Source organism: Squalius cephalus (genome assembly GCF_949319135.1).
Source record: "Squalius cephalus genome assembly, chromosome: 7".
Classification (NCBI taxonomy): domain Eukaryota; kingdom Metazoa; phylum Chordata; class Actinopteri; order Cypriniformes; family Leuciscidae; genus Squalius; species Squalius cephalus.
In genome coordinates, this window is record NC_137128.1 from 14,364,398 (window position 1) to 14,384,468 (window position 20,071).

The 20,071-nt window shown below is 41.8% G+C and overlaps 1 protein-coding gene across 3 annotated transcripts in view; it reads right to left on the minus strand.

Annotated features, from left to right (window-relative positions):
- gjc2 (gap junction protein gamma 2) overlaps positions 1 to 20,071 on the minus strand; it is a 310,096-nt gene that overhangs the window by 88,075 nt on the left and 201,950 nt on the right. The window contains exon 2 of one of the 3 annotated variants that reach the window (XM_079877269.1): positions 16,081 to 16,185. The exons of 1 other annotated variant lie outside the window; for it this stretch is intronic. The gene's annotated coding sequence lies outside the window, so the exon portion shown is untranslated. Of the gene's footprint in view, positions 1 to 16,080; positions 16,329 to 20,071 lie in introns of those variants that run through there. One more of the 3 variants, XM_079877270.1, reaches the window with a different exon arrangement.

Consider the following 20,071-nt stretch of genomic DNA (forward strand, 5'->3'; position numbering starts at 1 on the left):
AAGAAGAATAATAAGTATGCAAGAGAACACTAATGATGCCTTGCTTTCAGCAAGCACCATTAACTAGAATGTACATTTCCTGAAGAAAATGTGAAGTGGTGCTTGCAGTGGCAAAACTCGCCACTCGGTTGCTAGAGTGTGGTACATGATTGCATACGAGCCAACAAACATGTTTGTACGATGTTCTGGTGCTGAGATATGGCTTATTCATGTTGTTCAGGTGGTTGCTAGGGTGTTGCTAGGGTGTTCTGTGTGGTTGCTAGGGCTTTGCTAGGTGGTTGCTAGGGTGTTCTGGGTGGTTGCTATGGTGTTCTGGGTGGTTGCTAGGCGGTTGCTAGGTAGTTGTTAAGGGGTTCTGGGTGGTTGCTAGGCAGTTGCTAAGGTGTCCTGGGTGGTTGCTAGGCGGTTTCTAGGGTATTCTTGGTGGTTGCTAGGGCGTTGCTAGGTGGTTGCTAGGGTGTTCTGGGTGGTTGCTATGGTGTTGCTAGGCAGTTGCTATGGTATTCTGGGTGGATGCTAAGGTGTTGCTAGGCGGTTGCTAGGGTATTTTGGGTGGTTGCTAGGGCGTTGCTAGGCAGTTGCTAGGGTGTTCTGAGTGGTTGCTAAGGTGTTGCTAGGCAGTTGCTATGGTATTCTGGGTGGTTGCTAGGCGGTTGCTAGGCAGTTGCTAAGGGGTTCTGGGTGGTTGCTAGGCGGTTGCTAGGCAGTTGCTAAGGTGTTCTGGGTGGTTGCTAGGCGGTTGCTAGGGTATTCTTGGTGGTTGCTAGGTGGTTGCTAGGGTGTTCTGGGTGGTTGCTAGGGTGTTCTGGGTGGTTGCTATGGTGTTGCTAGGCAGTTGCTATGGTATTCTGGGTGGATACTAGGGTGTTGCTAGGCAGTTGCTAGGGTGTCCTGAGTGGTTGCTAAGGTGTTGCTAGGCGGTTGCTAGGGTATTCTGTGTGGTTGCTAGGGCGTTGCTAGGCAGTTGCTAAGGTGTTCTGAGTGGTTGCTAAGGTGTTGCTAAGCGGTTGCTAGGGTATTTTGGGTGGTTGCTAGGGCGTTGCTAGGCAGTTGCTAGGGTATTCTGGGGGTTGCTATGGCGTTGCTAGGCAGTTGCTAGGGTATTCTGGATGGTTGCTAGGGTGTTGCTATGGTGTTGCTAGGGTATTCTTGGTGGTTGCTATGGTGTTGCTGGGCAGTTGCTAAGGTGTTCTGGGTGGTTGCTAGGCGGTTGCTAGGGTATTCTCGGTGGTTGCTAGGGCGTTGCTAGGTGGTTGCTAGGGTGTTGTGGGTGGTTGCTATGGTGTTTCTAGGCAGTTGCTATGGTATTCTGGGTGGATGCTAGGGCGTTGCTAGGCAGTTGCTAGGGTGTTCTAGGTGGTTGCTAGGTGTTCTGGGTGGTTGCTAGGCAGTTGCTAGGGTGTTCTGGGTGGTTGCTAGAGTTTTTTGGTGGTTACTAGAGCGTTTCTAGATGTTGCTAGGGTGTTCAGGGTGGTTGCTAAGGTATTTTTGTTAGTTGCTATGGTGTTACTAGGTGGTTGGTAGTTGTCAAATATGGTTACTATGGAGTTTTTATAGAGTTCTTAAACTCTTTAATAACGAGTGCCTTCAGTACGGCACGAGGCCTGCGGCCTCGTGCCTATGGCCGAATAGGCACAAGCATGGAGCGATATCGCAAGGCCATGAGAGTAAAATTGCTTTAAAAAATAAAAAAATAAAAAAAAATGTTTTTTTTTTTTTTTTAGGGTGGTTGCTAGGGAGCTCTTAGTGGTTGCTAGGGTGCTGAAACTGGTTGCTAGGGTGTGGCTATGAAGATTTTAGGCCATTACTTATTGGCTGCTTGATAATATAAATCCTCTGAGGGAGAGAGAGAGGGAGAGACGCAGGGCTGTCAGGCCCTTTTGAGTTTGTGTGTGTGAAAACGTCGGTTGGGATTCAAATATTTTTAGAACTCCCAATGTAAAGTCAATGGGGACTTTTTTGGCCGCTTTTTCGTCCGCTGTGCGAACATCGTACACCCGATCGCTTAGAAAAGTCATAGCACACCTCTCCTCAATGAGCCGCTCGTTTTGACGCCTCACTCAGGGGTCTGTGACAAACGGTGCGGGGCGCATTACGCGCCAAACTTTTGTCCAGAACAATAATAAGAAGAAGAACTAGAATGTACATTTCCTGAAGAAAATGTGAAGTGGTGCTTGCAGTGGCAAAATTCGCCACTGGGCAGATGCTAACACAATTGACATGTTGTGATACCATGATATACCACATTTTAGCATCATTTACCACGATTTACCATGATTCTAAGATGATTTACTACGATTTACCACATTCCAGCATGATTTACTAAGATTAACATGTTGTTAGAATGATGCTAGCATGATTAGCATGTTGTTAACATGATTAGTATCTTGGTAGCATGATGCTAGCATGTTACTAGCATGCTTTTAACAAGATGCTAGCATGATTAGTATTTTGCTAGCATGTTTTTAGCTAGATGCTAACATGATTAGCATGTTGCTAGCATTATGCTAGCTTGATTAGCATGATGTTAGCCTGATTAGCATGTTGGTAGCATGATGCTAGCATGATTAGCATGTTGCTAGCATGCTTTTAACAAGATGCTAGCATGATTAGCATTTTGCTAGCATGTTTTTAGCTAGATGCTAACATGATTAGCATGTTGTTTGCGATATGCTAGCTTAATTAACATGTTGCTAGCATGATGCTAGCTTGATTAGCATGATGCTAGCATGATTAGCATGTTGCTAGCATGATGTTAGCTTGATTAGCATGTTGGTAGCATGATGCTAGCTTGATTAGCATGTTGCTAGCATAATGCTAGCATGGTTAGCATGTTGCTAGCATGATGCTAGCTTGATTAGCATGATGTTAGCATGATGCTAGCTTGATTAGCATGATGTTAGCATGATGCTAGCTTGATTAGCATGTTGGTAGCATAATGCTAGCATGATTATCATGTTGCTAGCATGATGCTAGCTTGATTAGCATGTTGCTAGCATGATGCTAGCATGATTAGCATGTTGCTAGGATGTTTTTAGCAAGATGCTGTTGCCAGGTGGTTGCTAGGGTGTTCTGGGTGGTTGCTATGGTGTTGCTAGGCAGTTGCTAAGGTGTTCTGGGTGGTTGCTAGGCAGTTGCTAGGGTATTCTTGGTGGTTGCTAGGCAGTTGCTAGGGTATTCTTGGTGGTTGCTATGGTATTCTGGGTGGATGCTAGGGCGTTGCTAGGCAGTTGCTAGGTGTTCTGGGTGGTTGCTAGGCAGTTGCTAGAGTGTTCTGGGTGGTTGCTAGGCAGTTGCTAGGTGTTCTGGGTGGTTGCTAGGCAGTTGCTAGGGTATTCTTGGTGGTTGCTAGGCAGTTGCTAGGGTATTCTTGGTGGTTGCTATGGTATTCTGGGTGGATGCTAGGGCGTTGCTAGGCAGTTGCTAGGTGTTCTGGGTGGTTGCTAGGCAGTTGCTAGAGTGTTCTGGGTGGTTGCTAGGCAGTTGCTAGGTGTTCTGGGTGGTTGCTAGGCAGTTGCTAGGGTGTTCTGGGTGGTTGCTAGGCAGTTGCTAGGGTGTTCAGGGTGGTTGCGAGTGCCTTATGTACGGCACTCGGCCTGCGGCCTCGTGCCTATGGCCGAATAGGCACAAACATGGAGTGATATCGCAAGGCCACGAGTGTAATATTGCGTTAAAATATACAAAAAAATGTAAAAAACATTTTTTTTTGGTTTAGGGTGGTTGCTAGGGAGCTCTTAGTGGTTGCTAGGGTGCTGAAACTGGTTGCTAGGGTGTGGCTATGAAGATTTTAGGCCATTACTTATTGGCTGCTTGATAATATAAATCCTCTGAGGGAGAGAGAGAGGGAGAGACGCAGGGCTGTCAGGCCCTTTTGAGTCTGTGTGTGTGAAAACGGCAGTTGGGATTCAAATGTTTTTAGAACTCCCAATGTAAAGTCAATGGGGACTTTTTTGGCCGCTTTTTCGTCCGCTGTGCGAACATCGTACACCCGATCGCTTAGAAAAGTCATAGCACACCTCTCCTCAATGAGCCGGTCGATTTGACACTTCACTCAGGGGTCTGTGACAAACGGTGCGGGGCGCATTACGCGCCAAACTTTGTCCAGAATAATAATAATAATAATAATAATAATAACTAGAATGTACATTTCCTGAAGAAAATGTGAAGTGGTGCTTGCAGTGGCAAAATTCGCCACTGGGCAGATGCTAACACAATTGACATGTTGTGATACCATGATATACCACGTTTTAGCATCATTTACCACGATTTACCATGATTCTAAGATGATTTACTACGATTTACCACATTCCAGCATGATTTACTAAGATTAACATGTTGTTAGAATGATGCTAGCATGATTAGCATGTTGTTAACATGATTAGTATCTTGGTAGCATGATGCTAGCATGTTACTAGCATGCTTTTAACAAGATGCTAGCATGATTAGTATTTTGCTAGCATGTTTTTAGCTAGATGCTAACATGATTAGCATGTTGCTAGCATTATGCTAACTTGATTAGCATGATGTTAGCCTGATTAGCATGTTGGTAGCATGATGCTAGCATGATTAGCATGTTGCTAGCATGCTTTTAACAAGATGCTAGCATGATTAGCATTTTGCTAGCATGTTTTTAGCTAGATGCTAACATGATTAGCATGTTGTTTGCGATATGCTAGCTTAATTAACATGTTGCTAGCATGATGCTAGCTTGATTAGCATGTTGCTAGCATGATGCTAGCTTGATTAGCATGTTGCTAGCATAATGCTAGCATGATTAGCATGTTGCTAGCATGATGTTAGCTTGATTAGCATGTTGGTAGCATGATGCTAGCTTGATTAGCATGTTGCTAGCATGATGCTAGCTTGATTAGCATGATGTTAGCATGATGCTAGCTTGATTAGCATGTTGCTAGCATGATGCTAGCTTGATTAGCATGTTGCTAGCATAATGCTAGCATGGTTAGCATGTTGCTAGCATGATGCTAGCTTGATTAGCATGATGTTAGCATGATGCTAGCTTGATTAGCATGATGTTAGCATGATGCTAGCTTGATTAGCATGTTGGTAGCATAATGCTAGCATGATTATCATGTTGCTAGCATGATGCTAGCTTGATTAGCATGTTGCTAGCATGATGCTAGCATGATTAGCATGTTGCTAGGATGTTTTTAGCAAGATGCTGTTGCCAGGTGGTTGCTAGGGTGTTCTGGGTGGTTGCTATGGTGTTGCTAGGCAGTTGCTAAGGTGTTCTGGGTGGTTGCTAGGCAGTTGCTAGGGTATTCTTGGTGGTTGCTAGGCAGTTGCTAGGGTATTCTTGGTGGTTGCTATGGTATTCTGGGTGGATGCTAGGGCGTTGCTAGGCAGTTGCTAGAGTGTTCTGGGTGGTTGCTAGGCAGTTGCTAGGTGTTCTGGGTGGTTGCTAGGCAGTTGCTAGAGTGTTCTGGGTGGTTGCTAGGCAGTTGCTAGGTGTTCTGGGTGGTTGCTAGGCAGTTGCTAGGGTGTTCTGGGTGGTTGCTAGGCAGTTGCTAGGGTGTTCAGGGTGGTTGCGAGTGCCTTATGTACGGCACTCGGCCTGCGGCCTCGTGCCTATGGCCGAATAGGCACAAACATGGAGTGATATCGCAAGGCCACGAGTGTAATATTGCGTTAAAATATACAAAAAAATGTAAAAAAAATTTTTTTTTGGTTTAGGGTGGTTGCTAGGGAGCTCTTAGTGGTTGCTAGGGTGCTGAAACTGGTTGCTAGGGTGTGGCTATGAAGATTTTAGGCCATTACTTATTGGCTGCTTGATAATATAAATCCTCTGAGGGAGAGAGAGAGGGAGAGACGCAGGGCTGTCAGGCCCTTTTGAGTCTGTGTGTGTGAAAACGGCAGTTGGGATTCAAATGTTTTTAGAACTCCCAATGCAAAGTCAATGGGGACTTTTTTGGCCGCTTTTTCGTCCGCTGTGCGAACATCGTACACCCGATCGCTTAGAAAAGTCATAGCACACCTCTCCTCAATGAGCCGGTCGATTTGACACTTCACTCAGGGGTCTGTGACAAACGGTGCGGGGCGCATTACGCGCCAAACTTTGTCCAGAATAATAATAATAATAATAAGAATAATAAGAATAATAAGTATGAGCAATAACAATAGTGATGCCTTGCTTTCAGCAAGCACCACTAACTAGAATGTACATTTCCTGAAGAAAATGTGAAATGGTGCTTGCAGTGGCAAAACTCTCCACTCGGTTGCTAGGGTGTTGTACATGATTGCATACCAGCCAACAACCATGTCTGTACGATGTTGTGGAGCTGAAATATAGCTTCTATATGTTGCAATATGGTTTATATGTGGCTCTAAACGGTTGCTAGGGCGTTGCTAGGCGGTTGCTAGGGTATTCTGGGTGGTTGCTAGGCGATTGCTAGGGTATTCTTGGTGGTTGCTAGGCCGTTGCTAGGTGGTTGCTATGGTGTTGCTAGGCGGTTGCTAGGGTATTCTGGGTGGTTGCTATGGTGTTGCTAGGCGGTTGCTAGGGTATTCTGGGTGGTTGCTAGGGCGTTGCTAGGGTATTCTGGGTGGTTGCTATGGTGTTGCTAGGCAGTTGCTAGGGTGTTCTGGGTGGTTGCTAGGCGGTTGCTAGGGTATTCTTGGTGGTTACTATGGTGTTGCTAGGCGGTTGCTAGGGTATTCTGGGTGGTTGCTAGGCGGTTGCTAGGATATTCTTGGTGGTTGCTAGGGCGTTGCTAGGTGGTTGCTAGGCTGTTCTGGGTGGTTTCTATGGTGTTGCTAGGCGGTTGCTAGGGTATTCTGGGTGGTTGCTATGGTGTTGCTAGGCAGTTGCTAGAGTGTTCTGGGTGGTTGCTAGGCAGTTGCTAGGTGTTCTGGGTGGTTGCTAGGCAGTTGCTAGGGTGTTCTGGGTGGATGCTAGGGCGTTGCTAGGCAGTTGCTAGAGTGTTCTGGGTGGTTGCTAGGCAGTTGCTAGGTGTTCTGGGTGGATGCTAGGGCGTTGCTAGGCAGTTGCTAGAGTGTTCTGGGTGGTTGCTAGGCAGTTGCTAGGTGTTCTGGGTGGTTGCTAGGCAGTTGCTAGGGTGTTCTGGGTGGTTGCGAGTGCCTTATGTACGAATGGCCGAATAGGCACAAGCATGGAGCAATTTCACAAGGCCACGAGTGTAATATTGCTTTAATTAAAAAAAAAAAAGCAGTTGCTAGGGTGTTCTGGGTGGTTGCGAGTGCCTTCAGTACGGCACTCGGCCTGCGGCCTCGTGCCTATGGCCGAATAGGCACAAGCATGGAGCAATATCGCAAGGCCACGAGTGTAATATTGCGTTAAAAAATACAAAAAAATGTAAAAAACATTTTTTTTTGGTTTAGGGTGGTTGCTAGGGAGCTCTTAGTGGTTGCTAGGGTGCTGAAACTGGTTGCTAGGGTGTGGCTATGAAGATTTTAGGCCATTACTTATTGGCTGCTTGATAATATAAATCCTCTGAGGGAGAGAGAGAGGGAGACATGCAGGGCTGTCAGGCCCTTTGGAGTCTGTGTGTGAAAACGGCAGTTGGGATTCAAATATTTTTAGAATGCCCAATGTTAAGTCAATGGGACTTTTTTGGCCGCTTTTTCGTCCGCTGTGCGAACATCGTACACCCGATCGCTTAGAAAAGTCATAGCACACCTCTCCTCAATGAGCCGGTCGATTTGACACCTCACTCAGGGGTCTGTGACAAACGGTGCGGGGCGCATTACGCGCCAAACTTTGTCCAGAATAATAATAAGAATAAGAATAATAACTAGAATGTACATTTCCTGAAGAAAATGTGAAGTGGTGCTTGCAGTGGCAAAACTCGCCACTCGGTTGCTAGAGTGTGGTACATGATTGCATACAAGCCAACAAACATGTCTGTACGATGTTCTGGTGCTGAGATATGGCTTATTCATATTGTTCAGGTGGTTGCTAGGGTGTTGCTAGGGTGTTCTGTGTGGTTGCTAGGGCTTTGCTAGGTGCTTGCTAGGGTGTTCTGGGTGGTTGCTATGGTGTTATGGGTGGTTGCTATGGTGTTGCTAGGCGGTTGCTAGGGTATTCTGGGTGGTTGCTAGGGCGTTGCTAGGCAGTTGCTAGGGTATTCTAGGTGGTTGCTATAGGGTGTTTCTAGGCAGTTGCTAGGGTATTCTGGGTGGTTGCTAGGCGGTTGCTAGGGTATTCTTGGTGGTTGCTAAGGTGTTGCTAGGCAGTTGCTAGGGTGTTCTGGGTGGTTGCTATGGTGTTGCTAGGCGGTTGCTAGGGTATTCTGGGTGGTTGTTAGACGGTTGCTATGGCATTCTTGGTGGTTGCTAGGGTGTTGCTAGGCAGTTGCTAGGGTGTTCTGGGTGGTTGCTATGGTGTTGCTAGGCGGTTGCTAGGGTATTATGGGTGGTTGCTAGGGCATTGCTAGGCAGTTGCTAGGGTGTTCTGGGTGGTTGCCATGGTGTTGCTAGGCGGTTGCTAGGGTATTCTCGGTGGTTGCTATTGTGTTGCTAGGCGGTTGCTAGGGTATTCTGGGTGGTTGCTAGGCAGTTGCTAGGGTATTCTGGGTGGTTGCTAGGGCGTTGCTAGGCAGTTGCTAGGGTGTTTTGGGTGGTTGCTAGGCGGTTACTAGGGTATTCTGGGTGGTTGCTAGGCGGTTGCTAGGGAATTCTTGGTGGTTGCTATGGTGTTGCTAGGCGGTTGCTAGGGTATTCTGGGTGGTTGCTAGGGAGTTGCTAGGGTATTCTGGGTGGTTGCTATGGTGTTGCTAGGTGGTTGCTAGGGTATTCTGGGTGGTTGCTATGGTGTTGCTAGGTGGTTGCTAGGGCTTTGCTAGGTGGTTTCTAGGGTGTTCTGGGTGGTTGCTAGGCAGTTGCTATGGTATTTTGGGTGGATGCTAGGGCGTTGCTAAGCAGTTGCTAGGGTGTTCTAGGTGGTTGCTAGGCAGTTGCTAGGTGTTCTGGGGGGTTGCTAGACAGTTGCTAGGGTGTTCTGGGTAGTTGCTACGGTATTTTTGGTGGTTACTAGAGCGTTTCTAGACGTTGCTAGGGTGTTCAGGATGGTTGCTAAGGTATTTTTTAGTTGCTATGGTGTTACTAGGTGGTTGGTAGTTGTCAAAGATGGTTACTATGGAGTTTTTATAATAGAGTTATTAAAATCTTTAATAACGAGTGCCTTCAGTACGGCACTCGGCCTGCGGCCTCGTGCCTATGGCCGAATAGGCACAAGCATGGAGCAATATCGCAAGGCCACGAGTGTAATATTGCGTTAAAAAAATACAAAAAAATGTAAAAAAAAAATTTTTTTGGTTTAGGGTGGTTGCTATGGAGCTCTTAGTGGTTGCTAGGGTGCTGAAACTGGTTGCTAGGGTGTGGCTATGGAGATTTTAGGCCATTACTTATTGGCTGCTTGATAATATAAATCCTCTGAGGGAGAGAGAGAGGGAGAGACGCAGGGGTGTCAGGCCCTTTGGAGTCTGTGTGTGTGAAAACGGCAGTTGGGATTCAAATATTTTTAGAACTCCCAATGTAAAGTCAATGGGACTTTTTTGGCCGCTTTTTCGTCCGCTGTGCGAACATCGTACACCCGATCGCTTAGAAAAGTCATAGCACACCTCTCCTCAATGAGCCGCTCGATTTGACGCCTCACTCAGGGGTCTGTGACAAACGGTGCGGGGCGCATTACGCGCCAAACTTTTGTGTGGAAGAATAATAAAAATTATAAAAAGAATAATAAGTATGAGCAATAACAATAGTGATGCTTTCAAAAAAGCACCACTAACTAGAATGTACATTTCCTGAAGAAAATGTGAAATGGTGCTTGCAGTGGCAAAACTCTCCATTCGGTTGCTAGGGTGTTGTACATGATTGCATGCGAGCCAACAACCACGTCTGTACGATGTTGTGGAGCTGAAATATAGCTTCTATATGTTGCAATATTGTTTATATGTGGCTCTAAACGGTTGCTAGGGCGTTGCTAGGGTATTCTGGGTGGTTGCTATGGTGTTGCTAGGCAGTTGCTAGGGTGTTCTGGGTGGTTGCTATGGTGTTGCTAGGCGGTTGCTAGGGTATACTGGGTGGTTGCTAGGCGGTTGCTAGGGTATTCTTGGTGGTTGCTATGGTGTTGCTAGGCGGTTGCTAGGGTATTCTGGGTGGTTGCTAGGCGGTTGCTAGGGTATTCTTGGTGGTTGCTAGGGCGTTGCTAGGTGGTTGCTAGGCTGTTCTGGGTGGTTGCTATGGTGTTGCTAGGGTATTCTGGGTGGTTGCTATGGTGTTGCTAGGCGGTTGCTAGGGTATTCTGGGTGGTTGCTATGGTGTTGCTAGGCGGTTGCTAGGGTATTCTGGGTGGTTGCTAGGCAGTTGCTAGGGTGTTCTGGGTGGTTGCTATGGTGTTACTAGGCGGTTGCTAGGGTATTCTGGGTGGTTGCTAGGCGGTTGCTAGGGTATTCTGGGTGGTTGCTATGGTGTTCTGGGTGGTTTCTATGGTGTTGTTAGGTGGTTGCTAGGGTATTCTGGTTGGTTGCTAGGGCGTTGCTAGGGTATTCTGGGTGGTTGCTAGGGCGTTGCTAGGCAGTTGCTAGGGTATTCTGGGTGGTTGCTATGGTGTTGCTAGGTGGTTGCTAGGGTATTCTGGGTGGTTGCTATGGTGTTGCTAGGCGGTTGCTAGGGTATTCTGGGTGGTTGCTAGGGCGTTGCTAGGGTATTCTTGGTGGTTGCTATGGTGTTGCTAGGCAGTTGCTATGGTATTTTGGGTGGTTGCTATGGTGTTGCTAGGCAGTTGCTATGGTATTTTGGGTGGATGCTAGGGCGTTGCTAGGCAGTTGCTAGGGTGTTCTAGGTGGTTGCTAGGCAGTTGCTAGGTGTTCTGGGGGGTTGCTAGACAGTTGCTAGGGTGTTCTGGGTGGTTGCTACGGTGTTTTTGGTGGTTACTAGAGCATTTCTAGACATTGCTAGGGTGTTCAGGATGGTTGCTAAGGTATTTTTTTAGTTGCTATGGTGTTACTAGGTGGTTGGTAGTTGTCAAAGATGGTTACTATGGAGTTTTTATAGAGTTATTAAAATCTTTAATAACGAGTGCCTTGAGTACGGCACTCGGCCTGCGGCCTCGTGCCTATGGCCGAATAGGCACAAGCATGGAGCAATATCGCAAGGCCACGAGTGTAATATTGCGTTAAAAAATACAAAAAATTTTAAAAAACATTTTTTTTTGGTTTAGGGTGGTTGCTAGGGAGCTCTTAGTGGTTGCTAGGGTGCTGAAACTGGTTGCTAGGGTGTGGCTATGAAGATTTTAGGCCATTACTTATTGGCTGCTTGATAATATAAATCCTCTGAGGGAGAGAGAGAGGGAGAGACGCAGGGCTGTCAGGCCCTTTGGAGTCTGTGTGTGTGAAAACGGCAGTTGGGATTCAAATATTTTTAGAACTCCCAATGTAAAGTCAATGGGACTTTTTTGGCCGCTTTTTCGTCCGCTGTGCGAACATCGTACACCCGATCGCTTAGAAAAGTCATTGCACACCTCTCCTCAATGAGCTGGTCGATTTGACACCTCACTCATGGGTCTGTGACAAACGGTGCGGGGCGCATTACGCGCCAAACTTTGTCCAGAATAATAATAATAATAATAATAAGTATGCAAGAGAACACTAATGATGCCTTGCTTTCAGCAAGCACCATTAATAATAATAAGTATGCAAGAGAACACTAATGATGCCTTGCTTTCAGCAAGCACCATTAATAATAAGAATAATAAGTATGAGCAATAACAATAGTGATGCCTTGCTTTCAGCAAGCACCACTAATAATAAGTATGAGCAATAACAATAGTGATGCCTTGCTTTCAGCAAGCACCACTAATAATAAGTATGAGCAATAACAATAGTGATGCCTTGCTTTCAGCAAGCACCACTAATAAGTATGCAAGAGAACACTAATGATGCCTTGCTTTCAGCAAGCACCATTAATAATAATAATAATAATAATAAAGAAAACAAAAACAATAACAAAAGTAATAAATACAAATAAACATGCATGCAAGAAATCATATCTGCCAGTATACATATTCAAAGAAAACCCATAACTCAAAACTATGAGAATAAACTCTCCGGTGACGTCACTCACATGAACAAGTTGGCGCGGACACAAAGACCTATAAATAGACCGGATGTCTGACCGAACAGGTTTGTCCAACGACTCATCAAAACGTGGTAAGCATCATCTATATCTCTTCCACTGTATTCAATAAAATATTTAAATCAAATACTCGTGGTGGTGATTATTTATGTATGAGAAAAGACAATTCTATTATGCTATCATCATATGCACTCGTATTACGGTTGCTAGTTCTCATAACTCAGGTAAAACTACATACAGGACCTCATACAAACAAGTTTACAACACCATGATATCGAATGTTACACAGGTCAATGCATACATGAATATATGTTGGCTAACAGACTGTAATACATGGGTCCATGTACTTTTTGGTCATTTCATTTCCTGTTTGGAATGGAATAAAGAGAAATGAAAACCAGCTCGTTTATTCGTTTTTTAGTTTAGTTTAAAAAACGAAAAATGAGATTTTGGCTCGATTTTTCATTTTTCGTTTGTGGTTTACAAATCGGTTTATGGGTTCGATATTTAATTTGCACACGTGGGCGGCGCTGAAACGCCCCTTTCATCTGATTGGTCAAACCGCTCCGCCTTCCGTAAGCTACGAGCAGGCAGAATAAGAGTCAGTACGAGTGCGGCACTGACAAACGCACTTTAATAAAATAATGTCTGAAACCACCACTCACTGTTAACTACGCACAATATTTGAAGCAGAAATATGTTGCTGGTCACGTTCGTGCTGCTGCGACTTGCAAGCGACCCCAATAATGTGAGACACAGCGTATGACAGATTATTTTAGCATGATGTATTTCCCATTGATAAATACAGTGCAAATAGTTTAAAAATCTCTTTGGATAAAGGGAAGTGGAAATAAAAATCAATAATAGGCTGAACTGTACCATGATAATATGTCCGTAATATTAGAGGTCCGTAGATGACCTACTCGTTACATTAGAGTTAGGGGATTACACAATTTGTACAGTATAAAAATCAGCATGTCTAAAGTTCCCATAAAACATGAAAACTCAACAACCCAATGGGAATATATCCTTATTGTGTAAAACAGAGGTGGACAGTAACAATACATTTACTTGAGTAGCCTACTGTACTTATTACACTTTTTGAGTATCTGTACTTTACTTGATTTTACTGTAGCCTACTTGAAACTGATTTTCATTTTCAACGTTGGGTTTGATCTTCTGAATGTGAATTTTGTCATTGTTTTGGTGCACACTATAGCTTATAGATAACAGTAAGGCTAACATATTCATACTAAAAGCCCAAAAACATTAAATCCTACTGGAACTGCGTTCTAGAAATAAATTTGATATTGCTATGAGGGTAGAAAGGCAGGCAGAGGCATAAGGTAGGCTACTGTAGCCTAAGTATTACACACAACAATGCAACAATAATAAAACAATGCATTGACATTTACTTTTGATAATTAGTAGGCTACTTTTAAAAACGAGTAGGCTACTTCTGTACTTTTTCTGTACTTTTAAGTAAAAATCGGTCTTTAGCCTACAACTTTTACTTGTAACGGAGTAATATTTGACCAGTAGGCCTATATCTGTACTTTCACTCAAGTAAGGAAGTTGTGTACTTTGTCCACCTCTGAAAATATCTGTTCATAATCTGTGATGATTACACAATTAAACTAAGAACAGCACCGCCGTCTGGAATAACTCTGCACTGATCAATCATGATTTTAATGATTTTAATGATTTCAGTGATTTTAAGACAGCTAATTTTACAGTAGGCTCATATTCAAAATGTCCTTCTCATATAACGGCAACGACCGCACAAATGGACTTCCTTTGTGAAATATAGCAGACCACCGTTTTAAATAACAGTTTAAAAAAGGTGGTCTGCTATTTTTCTCAAAGGAAGCTCAGTCAGTCAGTCAGTCAGACAGACAGACAGACAGACAGATAGATAGATGTGCCTTTGTAAGATATGCAAGTCGCAGGAGTACGAATTACGTGACCAGCAGCATATTTCTGCTTCAAATATTGTGCGTAGTTAACGGTGAGTGGTGGTTTCAGACATTATTTTATTAAAGTGCCTTTGTCAGTGCCGCACTCGTACTGACTCTTATTCTGCCTGACAGAAAGAAAAGCTTGTAGCTTACGGAAGGCGGAGCGGTTTGACCAATCAGATGAAAGTGGCGTTTCAGCACCGCCCACGTGTGCAAATGAAATATCGAACCCATAAACCGATTTGTAAACCACAAACGAAAAATGAAAAATCAAGCCAAAATCTAATTTTTCGTTTTTTAAACTAAACTAAAAAACGAATAAACGAGCTGGTTTTCATTTCTCGTTATTCCATTCCAAACAGGAAATGAAATGACCAAAAAGTACACGGACCTACATGACGCCGGTGTATGTGCGTAACGTGCATGTGTATGTGTGTGTGTGTAGTCCATGCACAGTCGCAGGCTTACCCTGTGACAATATATATATATATATATATATATACATTTAATTATACACAGTACACACACATATATTATTAAAAACGAACTTTTATTTTGGATGCGATTAATCGCGATTAATCTTTTGACAGCCCTAATATATATATATATATATATATATATATATATACACACCAACTAACATTTTGTCAGAATCTCTCGTAAATTACATATCTTTTTTTCTTTATCTGTTTGTTCCGAATCGTAGGAGAATTGTAATCTCTATTTTAAACAATAAATAAATAAATAAGTAAAAAGTGATGATGAACTAGGGGAGGATCAACTTATTAATATGCTACTCTTTAATTTCTGGGGGAAAAATAGAACCAGCAGTGGAAATTATTTTAGACAGTTCTTGTATTAGAATATAACTACATGACTAGGTAGCAACTTGGTTTAAAAAAAAAAAACAATAGTAACATCCTCAAAACAAAACGTTTTATAAAATGAAAAACATCACATTTCAACCATTTTAACCATTGTTTAAGAAAAGGGATGAGTGAATTATATATGATAGATTATTATCCAAATTATTTAGATTTTTTTGCATGCACATTAGCTTCCCTTTCCCTTAAAACAGGATTCACCTTCAAATGGTTTAATAACAGTTGATTTTCAAAGCACTAAACTGAGAGGTTGTATATATATATATATATATATATATATATATATATATATAAAATAAAAAATCTTCCAAACGAGTCCGCAGTGAATCTCAGCTATTTCCAGCCTGCTTGTATATTAGTAGTATTGGACTAGGAAATTTCAATGGTGTCAAAAAAAAAAATCATAACCTTATTTAAAGCAAACATAACTATATTGTGATATACATCATTGTTGTGAAATAAAATTACTCGTATCCGATATAAGATTTTGTCATTTCACCCACACCTACTAAAAGTAATCAAAAAAGTAGTCTGATTATATTCCCTTAAATGTGTAATGTAATGGATGACATTACTAACTGCAATTTTTGTCATGTAATTTGGAATCAGTTACCGACTACAATTTGTAAAGTAATGACCTAGCCACAGCGACTTTTCGAGCAGGATTTAGCTACTTTACATTTAATACAGTTGGCAACAGTCTTGGTGTGAATGTCTTTTGCAGGAGTCAAAGCAGCAGATTTAGCTACATTTAAATTATATTTATTAGTACAGACCATGTATTTAAATAAATTAAAGGGCTAAGAATTTTGTGATAAATAAGTAAATATAGGTTACCCAAATTTCTATGGTAATTCATTATGATATTAAACTACTGTAGGCTACATTTCATTCCTTTGTACCTTCAAATATGTCTCATAATCAGGTCACTTAAAACACATCTTCTACTTGAATAATTGCAAAATGTAACATAACATGAAGAATTACCAAATACTAAGAACCAATGCAACCATTCCTATTAAAAAAGTAAGTAAAATAATCATTTTAGAGTGATGCTCACTTTAAAATTGCTTAAATCATTCGCCTCTTATACTTGTTGTAGACAACAAGAAAAACTACATACAGACCTTAGGAAGTTGCGCCAAGGAAACACCTTCAGAAGACTCACACTCCATCCGGTCATAATTTTCCGCAAAACTGTGGTGGCGTCTCAGCATTCCACTTGTGGTCGCCTGTCCACAGTCAAATGGAATTGTGATTTATTATTGTCTAAAAGTTGCAGCGCACAAGAGACAGACAACTCCGCATCCCACAAGCCCATTGTGGACAGCTCATGAGAGACCATCTGTCTCACTCAAGCCTCACACTCATCTCTGAGTTTAGCTCGTTTTGCATACCCAACTGTCGAGAGAGGAAGTATAAGGGTGGAGGGGGGGGGGGGTTGGTGGGTAGTTCCTCTGGCTAATTGCCCTGGATCAAGGATTTAAAATCCAAGACTGACTGCTGGGGTGTTCCAGTACAGTTATTGTTGTAAATGATCACTCTACAGTGATCTTGTAGAACATAGCAGGCAGGTAATAGAGTATGTACTGCTCACTTATAATAAGACAATTTGGAAATACTACAATAAATCTGCCATTTACACATTGTCATGTGACATAGCCTAGTACTTCACCCGACTCTGCAGAGAACTGAATTTTTGAGAGAAACTGTGAAACTGTGTTCTGTATACTTGACTACATATGATAATTTTACTTTTCAGCTATTATATAATATTATTAACTATGAGTAACTTTATTAAGGCCCTGTATAAACCCTAACTCCAATAATAAATTGTTTATCATTAATCCAGAAAGACAGAGACAAACTTTAATATCTTTCTGCTTATAATTTGTTCCGCTTATCACAGCTCTACAGAATAAAGGCCGTTGTCTAGAGGGAGTGCCCAACCATTGCTTTTACTATAGATATGCTATGACAGAGCAATGTATGTTCAGTGAGCAGAAAACTATTGGTGGACATCCATGGACATGCGTGTCCTTATAAGCCTCTATGGGCTGGATGAGCAGCCAACCCATTCAGATGGGCCGTTGGCTTCCATCCTCCAAAGGCCATGCCTCTCTGCCCACTTCCAGCACAGAATTCAACACTCTTCACATAGTTCTCCTAACCAACTTTCAGTTTGGCACCGCAGGTACAGTTTTTCAAAATTGCCTGCACACTAAAAGTGGTACTTGAGGCCCACTCAGTGAACCTAATTCGCTCATATACCTAATTTTCTGCAAAACTCCAAGCACATTATCTGCTTTACACTCAGTTTGCAATTGTAAAACAAACAAAACAAAATGCTAAACACAGTTATCTACATTAGACACATGTCAAGTCAAATCACCTTCATTCGATACGGCCTGGACTGCGGTAAACCTTGGGATAAACAGAGAGACTAATATTAGCGTAGATGCCATTCTTCTTATGATGTAACAAGTACATCAGGATTTATGGGAAGTGTTCCCGGTTCTGGCTGACCTAATCTATGCAGTCTAACAAGTTTATAATGTGTATGCTAGGTCAAAGAGACGTGTTTTTAGTCTAGATTTAAACTGACAGAGTGTGTCTGCTTCCTGGACAATGTTAGGAAGACTGTTCCAAAGTTTTGGTGCTAAACAGGAAAAGGATATACCACCAGCAGTCGATTTTGATATTCTAGGTATTATCAATTGGCCAGAATTTTGAGAACACAATACGTGAAGCACTATAATGCATTAAGAGCTCGCTCAAATACTGGGGAGCTAAACCATTTAGTGCTTTGTGGGTAATCAGCAATATTTTAAGATGTAAAAATGCGGTTTTACAGATACTAAAAACGTGACTTTCAAATGAAAGATTGGTATCAAAGAGCACACCCAGGTTCCTAACCGACGATGAAGACTTGACAGAAGACATCGTTCAAAACTAACAGCTCTTGGTTTCACAGTGCCATTTAAATGCCACACTCATTTACCGATTACCCACATCCAGTGATCATGTCTAAAACACTTATACCTAATTTTATACCTAAAAACGTGACTTTCAAATGAAAGATTGGTATCAAAGAGCACACCCAGGTTCCTAACCGACGATGAAGACTTGACAGAAGACATCATTCAAAACTAACAGCTCTTGGTTTCACAGTGCCATTTAAATGCCACACTCATTTACCGATTACCCACATCCAGTGATCATGTCTGAAACACTTATACCTAATTAGCATTTCTGTTTATAGTGTAAATATACCTAATTTATTCAAAAACCAAAACTCAGTGTTTTGAGAAGCAAATATTTTTTCAGTCTTGCATTTCTATTTATTTTGTAAATATATACTGAATATGCATACAAGTCAAGTCACCTTTATTTCTAAAGTGCTTTATACAATACAGATTATTTCAAAGCAGATTCACAAATTGAAATTAAAATTTTGCTGTAAAGCAGCTTTACCATTTTTTTTTTAATACTCACACACTAAAAGTGATACTTGAGGCCCACTCAGAGAAACCATACACTCATATACCTAATCTTCAGACCAAGTCTGCAAAATTGCAAGCACATTATCTGCTTTGTACTCAGTTTGCATTTGTAAAACAAACTTTCTACATTACACATCATTCAAAACTAACAACTTTTGTGTTTCATATAGAAAACGCTGCCATTTAAATGCCACAATAATTTCCAGATTACCTACACCAAATGATAATGTGTGAAATCACTTATACATAAATTGATCACTTAGAAACTCAAAAATTCAATGTTTTCAGAAAATAAATAAATTAGTTTCAAAGCAGCTTCACAATAGTTCAAATTCTGCTCTAAAGCAGCTCTTACACGCCAATAGTGTCATTATATTGTCAGTTCAGTGTTGATTCAGTTCAGTTCAATAACTAAAGATTATCAATTTGTTGCGCATACTGTATATACACACGTGTGAGGTCTATGACAAACTCCTGTACACTCCACTGAACACTGAACAAGCAAAAGACACAAGAGAGTAGTGTTTTACATTTGTCATATCCATGAGTTTTGGCATGTCAAACCTAATCCATGGCTAATCATTTGATGGTTTGTGTGTACAGTTACTACGCAAAAGCAAATTTTTTAGAAGAGTTAAAATGTTTTGAAAGCTTTGCAAGAGATGTGTGATGTTTTTCATGTTGTTTGTGTGCTTTGTGGATTTATGTGTAGCGTTTCAAGAAAAGGAGGAATAGTTTCAGAAATTGTGTAAGCAATTTTAAAAACTGTAATTTCAAATTCAAAACGCACTTGAACTACCAAAACATTTCATACAAATCTTAAATCAGCTCATTCTTCCATAACAATAGCAAATGTTGTCACCCAACAAACACACTCTAAACTCATAAAACTAATAAAACAATGACCTAAAAACACTACCAACAGGCACTACACAATAAAAATTTCACTGCAGTTTGTTACATCAGAATGTTTACATTACAGTACAAAATTATCCCTAAGGTCTCCCCAACTGTGTAAGTGTTCAGCTACATTTAATTGTTTTGATAGTATTTAATTTTTTTAGATTTGGAATATATGTCGGCACCAATGGCCTCGTGGTCAGTGCGCCGACATGTAGCGCCTTTGCGCTCGGGTGGCCCGAGTTCGAGTTCTGGCTCGTGGACCTTTCCTGATCCCATCCCCCGTTTCCTGTCATCTCTCTACTGTCCTGTCACAATAAAAAAAAAAAAAAAAAAAAACGAAAAATCACCAAAAAAAATATATATATTTGGAATATATTTCAACATTATTATTACTGCAGAAATGTAGCAAACTTCTGTCTGATTTAGTTTTGTATTATGTTGTTTTAGGTTATGAAAAGAGTATGTAATATGCAAATTGGACTGTAGGTATATAGAATTTTGGTCTTAGGGAGAAAAGAATTCATGTAATTTGAAAGAAGTGGTCATTGAATGCATTTTGCTTTTGCTTTTTTAAGCAGTTGAATAATGTCAAAAAAAAAATTACCCAGAATGTAGATATAGCATTGTTAGGATGATGCAGTTGGAGTGGCTGCTGAAGTGAGCAGCTAGTTTTTGCTCTTTGTAAAGTCAACTTCAGTTTCTCCAAATATCT